The sequence below is a fragment of the Schistocerca gregaria genome, chromosome 3 (assembly GCF_023897955.1).
Source record: "Schistocerca gregaria isolate iqSchGreg1 chromosome 3, iqSchGreg1.2, whole genome shotgun sequence".
NCBI lineage: Eukaryota > Metazoa > Arthropoda > Insecta > Orthoptera > Acrididae > Schistocerca > Schistocerca gregaria.
In genome coordinates this window covers 76039573-76056386 of record NC_064922.1, presented here as the reverse complement: position 1 = coordinate 76056386, position 16814 = coordinate 76039573, and positions in this window count along the sequence as shown.

Here is a 16814-nt window from a genome sequence, read left to right as displayed (position 1 = left end):
CGACTGTTTGAGACATACCTCCCGTGGAGGAAAGTGCGTATGGTGACTGTTGTATTCAATCGCTAAGCAATTTCTGTGTTTCATCAACACTCTGATAGTCCACAGATTACAGAATGCCACCAGATGGGCATCGGAAACTACTACTGGTCTTCCAGGGAACGATCAAAGCTTAGACTGTTTGAGAATTACTCCCATGGAGGAAAGTGCGCATGGTGACTGTTGTATTCAATCCCGATGCAATTTCTGTGTTTCATCTACACTCTGATAGTCCACAGATTACAGAATGCCTCCAGATGTGCATCGGAAACTACTACTGGTCTTTCAGGGAACGATCAAAGCGTAAACTCTTTGAGACATTACTCCCATGTAGGAAAGTGCGCATGGTAACTGTTGTATTCAATCCCGATGCGATTTCTGTGTTACATCAGCACTCTGATACTCCACAGATTACAGAATGCCTCCAGATGTGCATCGGAAACTACTATTGGTCTTCCAGGGAACGATCAAAGCGTAGACAGTTTGAGACATTACTCCCATGGAGAAAAGTCCACATGGTGCCTGTTGTATTCAATCCCGATGCAATTTCTGTGTTTTATCAACACTCTGAAGGTCCACATATAACAGAATGCCACCAGATGTGCTTCAGAAACTACAACTGGTCTTCCAAGGCACGATAAAAGCGTAGACACTTTGAGACATTACTCCCATGGAGAAAAGTCCGCATGGTGCCTGTCATATTCAATCCCGATGCAATTTCTGTGTTTCATCAACACTCTGGAGGTCCACATATTACAGAATGGCTCCAGATGTGCTTCGGAAACTACTACTGGTCTTCCAGGGAACGATCAAAGCGTAGACAGATTGAGACATTACGCCCATGGAGTAAAGTCCGCATGGTGCCTGTCGTATTCAATCCCGATGCAATTTCTGTGTTTCATCAAGACTCTAAAGGTCCACATATTACAGAATGCCTCCAGATGTGCTTCGGAAACTACTACTGGTCTTCCAGGGAACGATCAAAGCGTAGACAGTTTGAGACATTACTCCCATGGAAAAAAGTCCGCATGGTGCCTGTTATATTCAAACCCGATGAAATTTCTGTGTTTCATCAACACTCTGAAGTTCCACATAGTACAGAATGCCTCCAGATGTGTTTCGGAAACTACTACTGGTCTTCCAGGGAACGATCAAAGCGTAGACAGTATGAGACATTACCCCCATTGAGAAAAGTCCGCATGGTGCCTGTTGTATTCAATCCCGATGCAATAACTGTGTTTCATCAAGACTCTAAAAGTAAACTGATTACAGAATGCCACCAGATGTGCTTCGCAAATTATTACTGGCCTTCCAGGGAACGATCAAAGCGTAGACAGTTTGAGACATTAATCCCACGGAGAAAAGTCCGCATGGTGCCTTTTGTATTCAATCCCGATGCAATTTCTGTGTTTCATTAACACTCTGAAGGTCCACAGATTACAGAATGCCTCGAGATGTGCTTCGGAAGCTACTAGTGGTCTTCTACGGAACGATCAAAGCGTTGACAGTTTGAGACATTACTCCCATGGAGAAAAGTCCGCAAGGTGCCTGTTGTATGCAATCCCGATGCAATTTCTGTGTTTCATCAAGACTCTGAAGGTCCACATATTACAGAACGCCTCCAGATGTGCTTCGGAAACTACCACTGGTCTTCCAGGAAACGAACAAAGCGTAGGCAGTTTGAGATATTACTCCTATCGAGAAAAGTCCGCATGGAGCATTTTGTATTCAATGACGATGAAATTTCTGTGTTTCATCAACACTCTGAAGGTCCACTGATTACAGAATGCCTCCAGGTGTGCTTCGGAAACTACTACTGGTCTTCCAGGGAACGATCAAAGCTTAGAGAGTTTGAGACATTACTCCCATGGAGAAAAGTCCGCATGATGCCTGTTGTATTCAATCCCGATGCAATTTCTGTATTTCATCAACACTCTGAAGGTCCAAATATTACAGAATGGCTCCAGATGTGCTTCGGAAACTACTACTGGTCTTCCAGGGAACCATCAAAGAGTAGACAGATTGAGACATTACTCCCATGGAGTAAAGTCCGTATGGTGCCTGTCGTATTCAATCCCGATGCAATTTCTGTGTTTCATCAAGACTCTAAAGATCCACATATTACAGAACGCCTCCAGATGTGCAACTGAAACTACTACTGGTCTTCCAGGGAACGATCAAAGCGTAGACTGTTTGAGACATTACTCCCATGGAGGAAACTGCGCATGGAGACCGTTGTATTCAATCGCGATGCAATTTCTGTGTTTCATCAACACTCTGATAGTCCACAGATTACAGAATGCCCCCAGATGTTAATCGGAAACTGCTACTGGTCTTCCAGGGAACGATCAAAGCGTAGACTGTTTGGGACATTATTCCCATGGAGGAAAGTGCGCATGGTGACTGTTGTATTCAATCCCGATGCAATTTCTGTGTTTCATCAACACTCTGATAGTCCACAGATTACAGAATGCCTCCAGATGTGCATCGGAAACTACTACTGATCTTCCAGGGAACGATCAAAGCGTAGACTGTTTGAGATATTACTTTTATGGAGGAATGTGCGCATGGTGACTGTTGTATTCAATCCCGATGCAATATCTCTGTTTCATCAACACTCTGATAGTCCACAGATTACAGAATGCCTCCAGATGGGCATCGGAAACTACTACTGGTCTTCCCGGGAACGATCAAAGCGTAGACTGTTTCAGACGTTACTCCCATGCAGGAAAGTGCGGATGGTGACTGTTGTATTCAATCCCGCTGCAATTTCTGTGTTTCATCAACACTCTGATAGTCCACAGATTACAGAATGCCACGAGATGAGCATCGGAAACTACTACTGGTCTTCCAGGGAACGATCAAAGCGTCGACTGTTTGAGACATACCTCCCGTGGAGGAAAGTGCGCATGGTGACTGTTGTATTCAATCGCTAAGCAATTTCTGTGTTTCATCAACACTCTGATACTCCACAGATTACAGAATGCCACCAGATGTGCATCGGAAACTACTACTGGTCTTCCAGGGAACGATCAAATCTTAGACTGATTGAGAATTACTCCCATGGAGGAAAGTGAGCATGGTGACTGTTGTATTCAATCCCGATGCAATTTCTGTGTTTCATCTACACTCTGATAGACCACAGATTAGAGAATGCCACCAGATGTGCATCGGAAACTACTACTAGTCTTTCAGGGAACGACCAAAGCGTAAACTCTTTGAGACATTACTCCTATGGAGGAAAGTGCGCATGGTAACTGTTGTATTCAATCCCGATGTAATTTCTGTGTTTCATCAACACTCTGATACTCCACAGATTACAGAATGCCTCCAGATGTGCATCGGAAACTACTACTGTCTTCCAGGGAACGATCAAAGCGTAGACTGTACGAGACATTACTCCCATGGAGGAAAGTGCACATGGTGACTGTTGTATTCAATCCCGATGCAATTTCTGTGTTTCATCAACACTCTGATCGTCCACAGATTACAGAATGCCTCCAGATGTGCATCGGAAAATACTACTGGTCTTCCAGGGAACGATCAAAGCGTGGACTGTTTGAGACATTACTTTTATGAAGGAATGTGCTCATGGTGACTGTTGTATTCAATCCCGATGCAATTTCTGTGTTTCATCAACACACTAATTGTCCACAGATTACAGAATGCCTCCAGATGTGCATCGGAAACTGCTACTGGTCTTCCAGGGAACGATCAAAGCGTAAACTCTTTGAAACATTACTGCCATGAAGGAAAGTGCGCATGGTGACTGTTGTAGTCAATCCCGATGCAATTTCTGTGTTTCATCAACACTCTGATAGTCCACAGATTACAGAATGCCCCAGATGTGCATCGGAAACTACTACTGGTCTTCCAGGAACGATCACAGCGTAGACTGTTTGAGATATAACTTTTATGAAGGAATGTGCTCATGGTGACTGTTGTATTCAATCCCGATGCAATTTCTGTGTTTCATCAACACTCTGATAGTCCACAGATTACAGAATGCCTCCAGATGTTAATCGGAAACTACTACTGGTCTTCCAGGGAACGATCAAAGCGTAGACTGTTAGAGACATTACTCCCATGGAGGAAAGTGCGCATGGTGAGTGTTGTATTCAATCCCGATGCAATTTCTGTGTTTCATCAACACTCTGATAGTCCACAGACTACAGAATGCCTCCAGATGTGCAATTGAAACTACTACTGGTCTTCCAGGGAACGATCAAAACGTAGACTGTTTGAGACATTACTCCCATGGAGGAAAGTGCGCATGGTAACTGTTGTGTTCAATCGCGATGCAATTTCTGAGTTTCATCAACACTCTGATAGTCCACAGATTACACAATGCCCCAAGATGTTAATCGGAAACTGCTACTGGTCTTCCAGGGAACGATCAAAGCGTCGACTGTTTGAGACATACCTCCCGTGGAGGAAAGTGCGTATGGTGACTGTTGTATTCAATCGCTAAGCAATTTCTGTGTTTCATCAACACTCTGATAGTCCACAGATTACAGAATGCCACCAGATGGGCATCGGAAACTACTACTGGTCTTCCAGGGAACGATCAAAGCTTAGACTGTTTGAGAATTACTCCCATGGAGGAAAGTGCGCATGGTGACTGTTGTATTCAATCCCGATGCAATTTCTGTGTTTCATCTACACTCTGATAGTCCACAGATTACAGAATGCCTCCAGATGTGCATCGGAAACTACTACTGGTCTTTCAGGGAACGATCAAAGCGTAAACTCTTTGAGACATTACTCCCATGTAGGAAAGTGCGCATGGTAACTGTTGTATTCAATCCCGATGCGATTTCTGTGTTACATCAGCACTCTGATACTCCACAGATTACAGAATGCCTCCAGATGTGCATCGGAAACTACTATTGGTCTTCCAGGGAACGATCAAAGCGTAGACAGATTGAGACATTACGCCCATGGAGTAAAGTCCGCATGGTGCCTGTCGTATTCAATCCCGATGCAATTTCTGTGTTTCATCAAGACTCTAAAGGTCCACATATTACAGAATGCCTCCAGATGTGCTTCGGAAACTACTACTGGTCTTCCAGGGAACGATCAAAGCGTAGACAGTTTGAGACATTACTCCAATGGAAAAAAGTCCGCATGGTGACTGTTATATTCAAACCCGATGAAATTTCTGTGATTCATCAACACTCTGAAGTTCCACATAGTACAGAATGCCTCCAGATGTGTTTCGGAAACTACTACTGGTCTTCCAGGGAACGATCAAAGCGTAGACAGTATGAGACATTACCCCCATTGAGAAAAGTCCGCATGGTGCCTGTTGTATTCAATCCCGATGCAATAACTGTGTTTCATCAAGACTCTAAAAGTAAACTGATTACAGAATGCCACCAGATGTGCTTCGCAAATTATTACTGGCCTTCCAGGGAACGATCAAAGCGTAGACAGTTTGAGACATTAATCCCACGGAGAAAAGTCCGCATGGTGCCTTTTGTATTCAATCCCGATGCAATTTCTGTGTTTCATTAACACTCTGAAGGTCCACAGATTACAGAATGCCTCGAGATGTGCTTCGGAAGCTACTAGTGGTCTTCTACGGAACGATCAAAGCGTTGACAGTTTGAGACATTACTCCCATGGAGAAAAGTCCGCATGGTGCCTGTTGTATGCAATCCCGATGCAATTTCTGTGTTTCATCAAGACTCTGAAGGTCCACATATTACAGAAAGCCTCCAGATGTGCTTCGGAAACTACTACTGGTCTTCCAGTGAACGATCAAAGCGTAGAAAGTTTGAGACATTACTCCCATGCAGAAAAGTCAGCATAGTGCCTGTTGTATACAATCCAGAAACGATTTCTGTGTTTCATCAACACCCTGAAGGTCCACATATTACAGAACGCCTCCAGATGTGCTTCGGAAACTACTACTGGTCTTCCAGGAAACGATCAAAGCGTAGGCAGTTTGAGACACTACTCCTATGGAGAAAAGTTCGCATGGAGCATTTTGTATACAATGCCGATGCAATTTCTGTGTTTCATCAACACTCCGAAGGTCCACATATTACAGAATGCCTCCAGATGTGTTTCTTAAACTACTACTGGTCTTCCACGGAACGATCAAAGCGTAGACAGTAAGAGACATTACCCCCAATTAGAAAAGTCCGCATGGTGCCTGTTGTATTCAATCCCGATGCAATTACTGTGTTTCATCAAGACTCTGAAAGTAAACAGATTACAGAATGCCTCCAGATGTGCTTCGCAAATTATTACTGGCCTTCCAGGGTACGATCAAAGCGTAGACAGTTTGAGACATTAATCCCACGGAGAAAAGTCCGCATGGTGCCTTTTGTATTCAATACCGATGCAATTTCTGTGTTTTATTAACACTCTGAAGGTCCAAAGATTACAGAATGCCTCGAGATGTGCTTCGGAAGCTACTAGTGGCCTTCTACGGAACGATCAAAGCGTTGACAGTTTGAGACATTACTCCCATGGAGAAAAGTCCGCATGGTGCCTGTTGTATTCAATCCCGATGCAATTACTGTGTTTCATCAAGACTCTGAAAGTAAACAGATTACAGAATGCCTCCAGATGTGCTTCGCAAATTATTACTGGCCTTCCAGGGAATGATCAAAGCGTAGACAGTTTGAGACATTAATCCCACGGTGAAAAGTCCGCATGGGGCGTGTTATATTCAATCCCGATGCAATTTCTGTGTTTCATCAAGACTCTAAAGTTCCCAAATTACACCATGAATCCAGATGTGCTTCGGAAACTACTACTGGTCTTCCAGGGAACGATCTAAGCGTAGACAGTTTGAGACATTACTCCCATATAGAAAAGTCAGCATGGTGCTTGCTGTATTCAATCCCGATGCAATTTCTGTGTTTCATCAACATTCTGAAGGTCCACAGATTACAGAATGCCTGCAGTTGTGCTTCGGCAACTACTACTGGTCTTCCAGGGAACGATCAAAGCGTAGACTGTTTGAGACATAACTCCCATGCAGAAAAGTCCACAATGTGACTTTTGTATTCAATGCCGATGCAATTTCTGCGTTTTATCAACACTCTGAAGCACCACTTATTACGGAATGCCTCCAGATGTGCTTCGGAAACTACTACTGGTCTTCCAGGGAACGATCAAAGCGTAGACAGTTTGAGACATTAATCCCATGGAGAAAAGTCCGCATGGTGCCTGTTGTATACAATCCAGAAACGATTTCTGTGTTTCATCAACATTCTGAAGAACCACATATTACAGAACGCCTCCAGATGTGCTTCGGAAACTACTACTGGTCTTCCAGGAAACGATCAAAGCGTAGGCAGTGTGAGACATTACTCCTATGGAGAAAAGTCCGCATGGAGCATTTTGTATTCAATGCCGATGCAATTTCTGTGTTTCATCAACACTCTGAAGCTCCACTGATTACAGAATGCCTCCAGGCGTGCTTCTGAAACTACTACTGGTCTTCCAGGGAACGATCAAAGCGTAGACAGTTTGAGACATTAATCCCATGGAGAAAAGTCCGCACGTTGCCTGTCGTATTCAATCCCGATGCAATTTCTGTGTTTCATCAAGACTCTAAAGGTATCAAATTACACCATGAATCCAGATGTGCTTCGGAAACTACTACTGGTCCTCCAGGGAACGATCTAAGCGTAGATAGTTTAGACATTACTCCCATATAGAAAAGTCAGCATGGTGCATGCTGTATTGAATCCCGATGCAATTTCTGTGTTTCATCAACACTCTGAAGGTGTACAGATTACAGAATGCCTCCAGTTGTGCTTCGGAAACTACTACTGGTCTTCCAGGGAACGATCAAAGCGTAGACAGTTTGAGACATTACTCCCATGGAGAAAAGTCCTCATGGTGCCTGTTGTATTCAATCCCGATGCAATATCTGTGTTTCATCAACACTCTGTAGGTCTTCAGATTACAGAATGCCTCCAGATGTGCTTCGCAAACTACTACTGGCCTTCCAGTGAACGATCAAAGCGTAAAGAGTTTGAGACATTAATCCCATGGAGAAAAGTACGCATGGTGCCTGATGTATTCAATCCGGATGCAATTTCTGTGTTTTATCAACACTCTGAAGGCCACATATTACCGAATGCCACCAGATGTTCTTCGGAAATTACTACTGGTCTTCCAGGGAGCTATCAAAGCGTACACAGTTTGAGACATTACACCCATGCAGAAAAGTCCGAATGGTACCTGTTGTATACAATCCAGAAACGATTTCTGTGTTTCATCAACACTCTGAAGGTCCACATATTACAGAACGCCTCCAGATGTGCTTCGGAAACTACTACTGGTCTTCCAGGAAACGAACAAAGCGTAGGCAGTTTGAGACATTACTCCTATCGAGAAAAGTCCGCATGGAGCATTTTGTATTCAATGACGATGCAATTTCTGTGTTTCATCAACACTCTGAAGGTCCACTGATTACAGAATGCCTCCAGGTGTGCTTCGGAAACTACTACTGGTCTTCCAGGGAACGATCAAAGTTTAGAGAGTTTGAGACATTACTCCCATGGAGAAAAGTCCGCATGGTGCCTGTTGTATTCAATCCCGATGCAATTTCTGTATTTCTTCAACACTCTGAAGGTCCAAATATTACAGAATGGCTCCAGATGTGCTTCGGAAACTACTACTGGTCTTCCAGGGAACGATCAAAGCGTAGACAGATTGAGACATTACTCCCATGGAGTAAAGTCCGTATGGTGCCTGTCGTATTCAATCCCGATGCAATTTCTGTGTTTCATCAAGACTCTAAAGATCCACATATTACAGAACGCCTCCAGATGTGCTGCGGAAACTACTACTGGTCTTCCAGGGAACGATCAAAGCGTAGACAGTTTGAGACATTACTCCCATGGAGAAAAGTCCTCATGGTGCCTGTTATATTCAAACCCGATGCAATTTCTGTGTTTCATCAACAATCTGAAATTCCACATATTACAGAATGCCTCCAGATGTGCTTCAGAAACTAATACTGGTCTTCCAGGGCACGATCAAAGCTTAGACAGTTTGAGACATTACTCCCATGGAGAAAAGTCCGCATGGTGCCTGTTATATTAAATCCGATGCAATTTCTTTGTTTCATCAACACTCTGATAGTCCACAGACTACAGAATGCCTCCAGATGTCCATCGGAAACTACTACTGGTCTTCCAGGGATCGATCAAATCGTAGACTGTTAGAGACATTACTCCCATGGAGTAAACTGCGCATGGTGACTGTTGTATTCAATCCCGATGCAATTTCTGTGTTTCATCAACACTCTGATAGTCGATAGAATACAGAATGCCTCCAGATGTGCAACTGAAACTACTACTGGTCTTCCAGGGAACGATCAAAGCGTAGACTGTTTGAGACATTACTCCCATGGAGGAAACTGCGCATGGAGACTGTTGTATTCAATCGCTAAGCAATTTCTGTGTTTCATAAACACTCTGATACTCCACAGATTACAGAATGCCACCAGATGTGCATCGGAAACTACTACTGGTCTTCCAGGGAACGATCAAAGCTTAGACTGATTGAGAATTACTCCCATGGAGGAAAGTGAGCATGGTGACTGTTGTATTCAATCCCGATGCAATTTCTGTGTTTCATCTACACTCTGATAGTCCACAGATTACAGAATGCCACCAGATGTGCATCGGAAACTACTACTAGTCTTTCAGGGAACGACCAAAGCGTAAACACTTTGAGACATTACTCCTATGGAGGAAAGTGCGCATGGTAACTGTTGTATTCAATCCCGATGTAATTTCTGTGTTTCATCAACACTCTGATACTCCACAGATTACAGAATGCCCCCAGATGTGCATCGGAAACTACTACTGTCTTCCAGGGAACGATCAAAGCGTAGACTGTATGAGACATTACTCCCATGGAGGAAAGTGCACATGGTGACTGTTGTATTCAATCCCGATGCAATTTCTGTGTTTCATCAACACTCTGATCGTCCACAGTTTACAGAATGCCTCCAGATGTGCATCGGAAACTACTACTGGTCTTCCAGGGAACGATCAAAGCGTGGACTGTTTGAGACATTACTTTTATGAAGGAATGTGCTCATGGTGACTGTTGTATTCAATCCCGATGCAATTTCTGTGTTTCATCAACACACTAATTGTCCACAGATTACAGAATGCCTCCAGATGTGCATCGGAAACTGCTACTGGTCTTCCAGGGAACGATCAAAGCGTAAACTCTTTGAAACATTACTGCCATGGAGGAAAGTGCGCATGGTGACTGTTGTATTCAATCCCGATGCAATTTCTGTGTTTCATCAACACTCTGATAGTCCACAGATTACAGAATGCCCCAGATGTGCATCGGAAACTACTACTGGTCTTCCAGGAACGATCACAGCGTAGACTGTTTGAGACATTACTTTTATGAAGGAATGTGCTCTTGGTGACTGTTGTATTCAATCCCGATGCAATTTCTGTGTTTCATCAACACTCTGATAGTCCACAGATTACAGAATGCCTCCAGATGTTAATCGGAAACTACTACTGGTCTTCCAGGGAACGATCAAAGCATAGACTGTTTGCGACTTTACTCCCATGGAGGAAAGTGCCCATGGTGACTGTTGTATTCAATCCAGATGCAATTTCTGTGTTTCATCAACACTCTGATAGTCCACAGATTACGGAAAGCCTCCAGATGTGCATCGGAAACTACTACTGGTCTTCCAGGGATCGATCAAAGCGTAGACTGTTTGCGACATTACTCCCATGGAGGAAAGTGCGCATGGTGAGTGTTGTATTCAATCCCGATGCAATTTCTGTGTTTCATCAACACTCTGATAGTCCACAGACAACAGAATGCCCCCAGATTTGCAATTGAAACTACTACTGGTCTTCCAGGGAACGATCAAAACGTAGACTGTTTGAGACATTACTCCCATATAGGAAACTGCGCATGGAGACTGTTGTATTCTATCGCGATGCAACTTCTGTGTTTCATCAACACTCTGATAGTCCACAGATTACACAATGCCCCCAGATGTTAATCGGAAACTGCTACTGGTCTTCCAGGGAACGATCAAAGCGTCGACTGTTTGAGACATACCTCCCGTATAGGAAAGTGCGTATGGTGACTGTTGTATTCAATCGCTAAGCAATTTCTGTGTTTCATCAACACTCTGATAGTCCACAGATTACAGAATGCCACCAGATCGGCATCGGAAACTACTACTGGTCTTCCAGGGAACGATCAAAGCTTAGACTGTTTGAGAATTACTCCCATGGAGGTAAGTGCGCATGGTGACTGTTGTATTCAATCCCGATGCAATTTCTGTGTTTCATCTACACTCTGATAGTCCACAGATTACAGAATGCCTCCTGATGTGCATCGGAAACTACTACTGGTCTTTCAGGGAACGATCAAAGCGTAAACTCTTTGAGACATTACTCCCATGTAGGAAAGTGCGCATGGTAACTGTTGTATTCAATCCCGATGCGATTTCTGTGTTACATCAACACTCTGATACTCCACAGATTACAGAATGCCTCCAGATGTGCATCGGAAACTACTACTGGTCTTCCAGGGAACGATCAAAGCGTAGACTGTTTCAGACATTACTACCATGGAGGAAAGTGCGCATGGTGACTGTTGTGTTCAATACCGATGCAATTTCTGAGTTTCATCAACACTCTGATAGTCCACAGATTACAGAATGCCCCCAGATGTTAATCGGAAACTGCTACTGGTTTTCCAGGGAACGATAAAAGCGTCGACTGTTTGAGACATACCTCCCGTGGAGGAAAGTGCGTATGGTGACTGTTGTATTCAATCGCTAAGCAATATCTGTGTTTCATCAACACTCTGATAGTCCACAGATTACAGAATGGCTCCAGATGTTAATCTGAAACTACTACTGGTCTTCCAGGGAACGATCAAAGCGTAGACTGTTTGCGACATTGCTCCCATGGAGGAAAGTGCGCATGGTGACTGTTGTATTCAATCCAGATGCAATTTCTGTGTTTTATCAACACTCTGATAGTCCACAGATTACGGAAAGCCTCCAGATGTGCATGGGAAACTACTACTGGGCTTCCAGGGATCGATCAAAGCGTAGACTGTTAGAGACATTACTCCCATGGAGTAAAGTGCGCATGGTGACTGTTGTATTCAATCCCGATGCAATTTCTGTGTTCTATCAACACTCTGATAGACCACAGACTACAGAATGCCTCCAGATGTGCAATTGAAACTACTACTGGTCTTCCAGGGAACGATCAAAGCGTAGACTGTTTGAGACATTACTCCCATGGAGGAAACTGCGCATGGAGAATGTTGTATTCAATCGCGATGCAATTTCTGTGTTTCATCAACACTCTGATAGTCCACAGATTACAGAATGCCCCCAGATGTTAATCGGAAACTGCTACTGGTCTTCCAGGGAACGATCAAAGCGTCGACTGTTTGAGGCATACCTCCCGTGGAGGAAAGTGCGTATGGTGACTGTTGTATTCAATCCCTAAGCAATTTCTGTGTTTCATCAACACTCTGATAGTCCACAGAATACAGAATGCCACCAGATGGGCATCGGAAACTACTACTGGTCTTCCAGGGAACGATCAAAGCTTAGACTGTTTGAGAATTACTCCCATGGAGGAAAGTGCGCATGGTGACTGTTGTATTCAATCCCGATGCAATTTCTGTGTTTCATCTACACTCTGATAGTCCACAGATTACAGAATGCCTCCAGATGTGCATCGGAAACTACTACTGGTCTTTCAGGGAACGATCAAAGCGTAAACTCTTTGAGACATTACTCCCATGTAGTAAAGTGCACATGGTAAATGTTGTATTCAATCCCGATGCAATTACTGTGTTACATCAACACTCTGATACTCCACAGATTACAGAATGCCTCCAGATGTGCATCGGAAACTACTACTGGTCTTCCAGGGAACGGTCAAAGCGTAGACTGTTTCAGACATTACTACCATGGAGGAAAGTGCGCATGGTGACTGTTGTATTCAATACCGATGCAATTTCTGAGTTTCATCAACACTCTGATAGTCCACAGATTACAGAATGCCCCCAGATGTTAATCGGAAACTGCTACTGGTTTTCCAGGGAACGATAAAAGCGTCGACTGTTTGAGACATACCTCCCGTGGAGGAATGTGCGCATGGTGACTGTTGTATTCAATCCGGATGAAATTTCTGCGTTTCATCAACACTCTGATAGTCCACAGATTACAGAATGCTACCAGATGTGCATCGGAAACTACTACTGGTCTTCCAGGGAACGATAAAAGCGTAGACTGTATGAGAGTTACTCCCATGGAGGAAAGTGCGCATGGTGACTGTTGTATTCAATCCCGATGCATTTTCTGTGTTTCATCAACACTCTGATAGTCCACAGTTTACAGAATGCTACGAGATGTGCATCGGAAACTACTACTGGTCGTCCTGGGAACGATCAAAGCGTAGACTCTTTCAGACATTACTCCCATGGAGGAAAGTGCGGATGGTGACTGTTGTATTCAATCCCGATGCAATTTCTGTGTTTCATCAACACTCTGATAGTCCACAGATTACAGAATGCCCCCAGATGTTAATCGGAAACTGCTACTGGTTTTCCAGGGAACGATAAAAGCGTCGACTGTTTGAGACATACCTCCCGTGGAGGAAAGTGCGTATGGTGACTGTTGTATTCAATCCGGATGAAATTTCTGCGTTTCATCAACACTCTGATAGTCCACAGATTACAGAATGCTACCAGATGTGCATCGGAAACTACTACTGGTCTTCCAGGGAACGATAAAAGCGTAGACTGTATGAGAGTTACTCCCATGGAGGAAAGTGCGCATGGTGACTGTTGTATTCAATCCCGATGCATTTTCTGTGTTTCATCAACACTCTGATAGTCCACAGTTTACAGAATGCTACGAGATGTGCATCGGAAACTACTACTGGTCGTCCTGGGAACGATCAAAGCGTAGACTCTTTCAGACATTACTCCCATGGAGGAAAGTGCGGATGGTGACTGTTGTATTCAATCCCGATGCAATTTCTGTGTTTCATCAACACTCTGATACTCCACAGATTACAAAATGCCACCAGATGTGCATCGGAAACTACTACTGGTCTTCAAGGGAACGATCAAAGCGTAGACCGTTTGAGAATTACTCCCATGGAGGAAAGTGCGCATGGTGACTGTTGTATTCAATCCGGATGAAATTTCTGTGTTTCATCAACACTCTGATAGTCCACAGATTACAGAATGCTACCAGATGTGCATCGGAAACTACTACTGGTCTTCCAGGGAACGATCAAAGCGTAGAGTGTTTGAGAATTACTCCCATGGAGGAAAGTGCGCATGGTGACTGTTGTATTCAATCCCGATGCAATTTCTGTGTTTCATCAACACTCTGATAGTCCACAGATTACAGAATGACTCCCGATGTGCATCGGAAACAACTACTGGTCTTCCAGGGAACGATCAAAGCGTAGACAGTTTGGGTCATTACTCCCATGGTGGAAAGTGCGCATGGTGACTGTTGTCTTCAATCCCGATTCAATTTCTGTGTTTCATCAACACTCTGATAGTCCACAGATTACGGAAAGCATCCAGATGTGCATCGGAAACTACTACTGTTCTTCCAGGGAACGATCAAAGCGTTGACTGTTTGAGACATTACTCCCATTTAGGAAACTGCGCATGGAGACTGTTGTATTCAATCCCGATGGAATTTCTGTGTTTCATCAACACCCTGATAGTCCACAGATTACAGGATGCTACCAGATGTGCATCGGAATCTACTACTGGTCTTCCAGGGAACGATCAAAGCGTAGATTGTTTGAGAGTTACTCCCACGGAGGAAAGTGCGCATGGTGACTGTTGTATTCAATCCCGATGCAAATTCTGTGTTTCATCAACACTCTCATAGTCTACAGATTACAGAATACCTCCAGATGTGCATCGGAAACTACTACTGGTCTTCCAGGGATCGATCAAAGCGTAGACTGTTTGAGACATACCTCCCGTGGATGAATGTGCGCATGGTGACTGTTGTATTCAATCCGGATGAAATATCTGTGTTTCATCAACACTCTGATAGTCCACAGATTACAGAATGCTACCAGATGTGCATCGGAAACTACTACTGGTCTTCCAGGGAACGATCAAAGCGTAGACTGTTTGAGAGTTACTCCCATGGAGGAAAGTGCGCATGGTGACTGTTGTATTCAATCCCCATGCATTTTCTGTGTTTCATCAACACTCTGATAGTCCACAGATTACAGAATGCCTCCAGATTTGCATCGGAAACTACTACTGGTCTTCCAGGGAACGATCAAAGCGTAGACTGTTTGAGACATACCTCCCGTGGAGGAAAGTGCGCATGGTGATTGTTGTATTCAATCCCGAAGCAGTTTCTGTGTTTCATCAACACTCTGATAGTCCAGAGATTACAGAATGCCACCAGATGTGCATCGGAAACTACTACTGGTCTTCCAGGGAACGATCAAATCGTAGACTGTTTGAGAATTACTCCCATGGAGGAAAGTGCGCATGGTGACTGTTGTATTCAATCCCGATGCAATTTCTGTGTTTCATCAACACTTTGATACTCCACAGATTACAGAATGCCTCCAGATGTGCATCGTAAAGTACTACTGGTCTTCCAGGGAACGATCAAAGCGTAGACTGTTTGAGAATTACTCCCATGGAGGAAAGTGCACATGGTAACTGTTGTATTCAATCCCGATGCAATTTCTGTGTTTCATCAACACTCTGATACTCCACAGATTACAGAATGCTACGAGATGTGCATCGGAAACTGCTACTGGTCTTCCAGGGAACGATCCAAGCGTAGACTGTTTCAGACATTACTCCCATGGACGAAAGTGCGGATGGTGACTGTTGTATTCAATCTCGATGGAATTTCTGTGTTTCATCAACACTCTGATAGTCCACAGATTAGAGAATACCACCAGATGTGCATCGGAAACTACTACTGGTCTTCCAGGGAACGATCAAAGCGTAGACTGTTTGAGACATACCTCCCATGCAGGAAAGTGCGCATGGTGATTGTTGTATTCAATCACGAAGCAGTTTCTGTGTTTCATCAACAAACTGATAGTCCACAGATTACAGAATGCCATCAGATGTGCATCGGAAACTACTACTGGTCTTCCAGGGAACGATCACAGCGTAGACTGTTTGAGAATAACTCCCATGGAGGAAAGTGCGAATGGTGACTGTTGTATTTAATCCCGATGCAATTTCTGTGTTTCATCAACACTTTGATACTCCACAGATTACAGAATGCTTCCAGATGTGCATCGGAAACTGCTAATGGTCTCCCAGGCAACGATCAAAGCGTAGACTGTTTGAGACATACCTCCCGTGGAGGAATGTGCGCATGGGGACTGTTGTATTCAATTCGGATGAAATTTCTGTGTTTCATCAGCACTCTGATAGTCCACAGATTACAGAATGCTACCAGATGTGCATCGGAAACTTCTACTGGTCTTCCAGGGAACGATCAGAGCGTAGACTGTATGAGAGTTACTCCCATGGAGGAAAGTGCGCATGGTGACTGTTGTATTTATTCCCGATGCATTTTCTGTGTTTCATCAACACTCTGATAGTCCACAGATCACAGAGTGCCACGAGATGTGCATCGGAAACTACTACTGGTCTTCCTGGGAACGATCCAAGCGTAGACTGTTTCAGACATTACTCCCATGGAGGAAAGTGCGGATGGTGACTGTTGTATTCAATCCCGATGCAATTTCTGTGTTTCA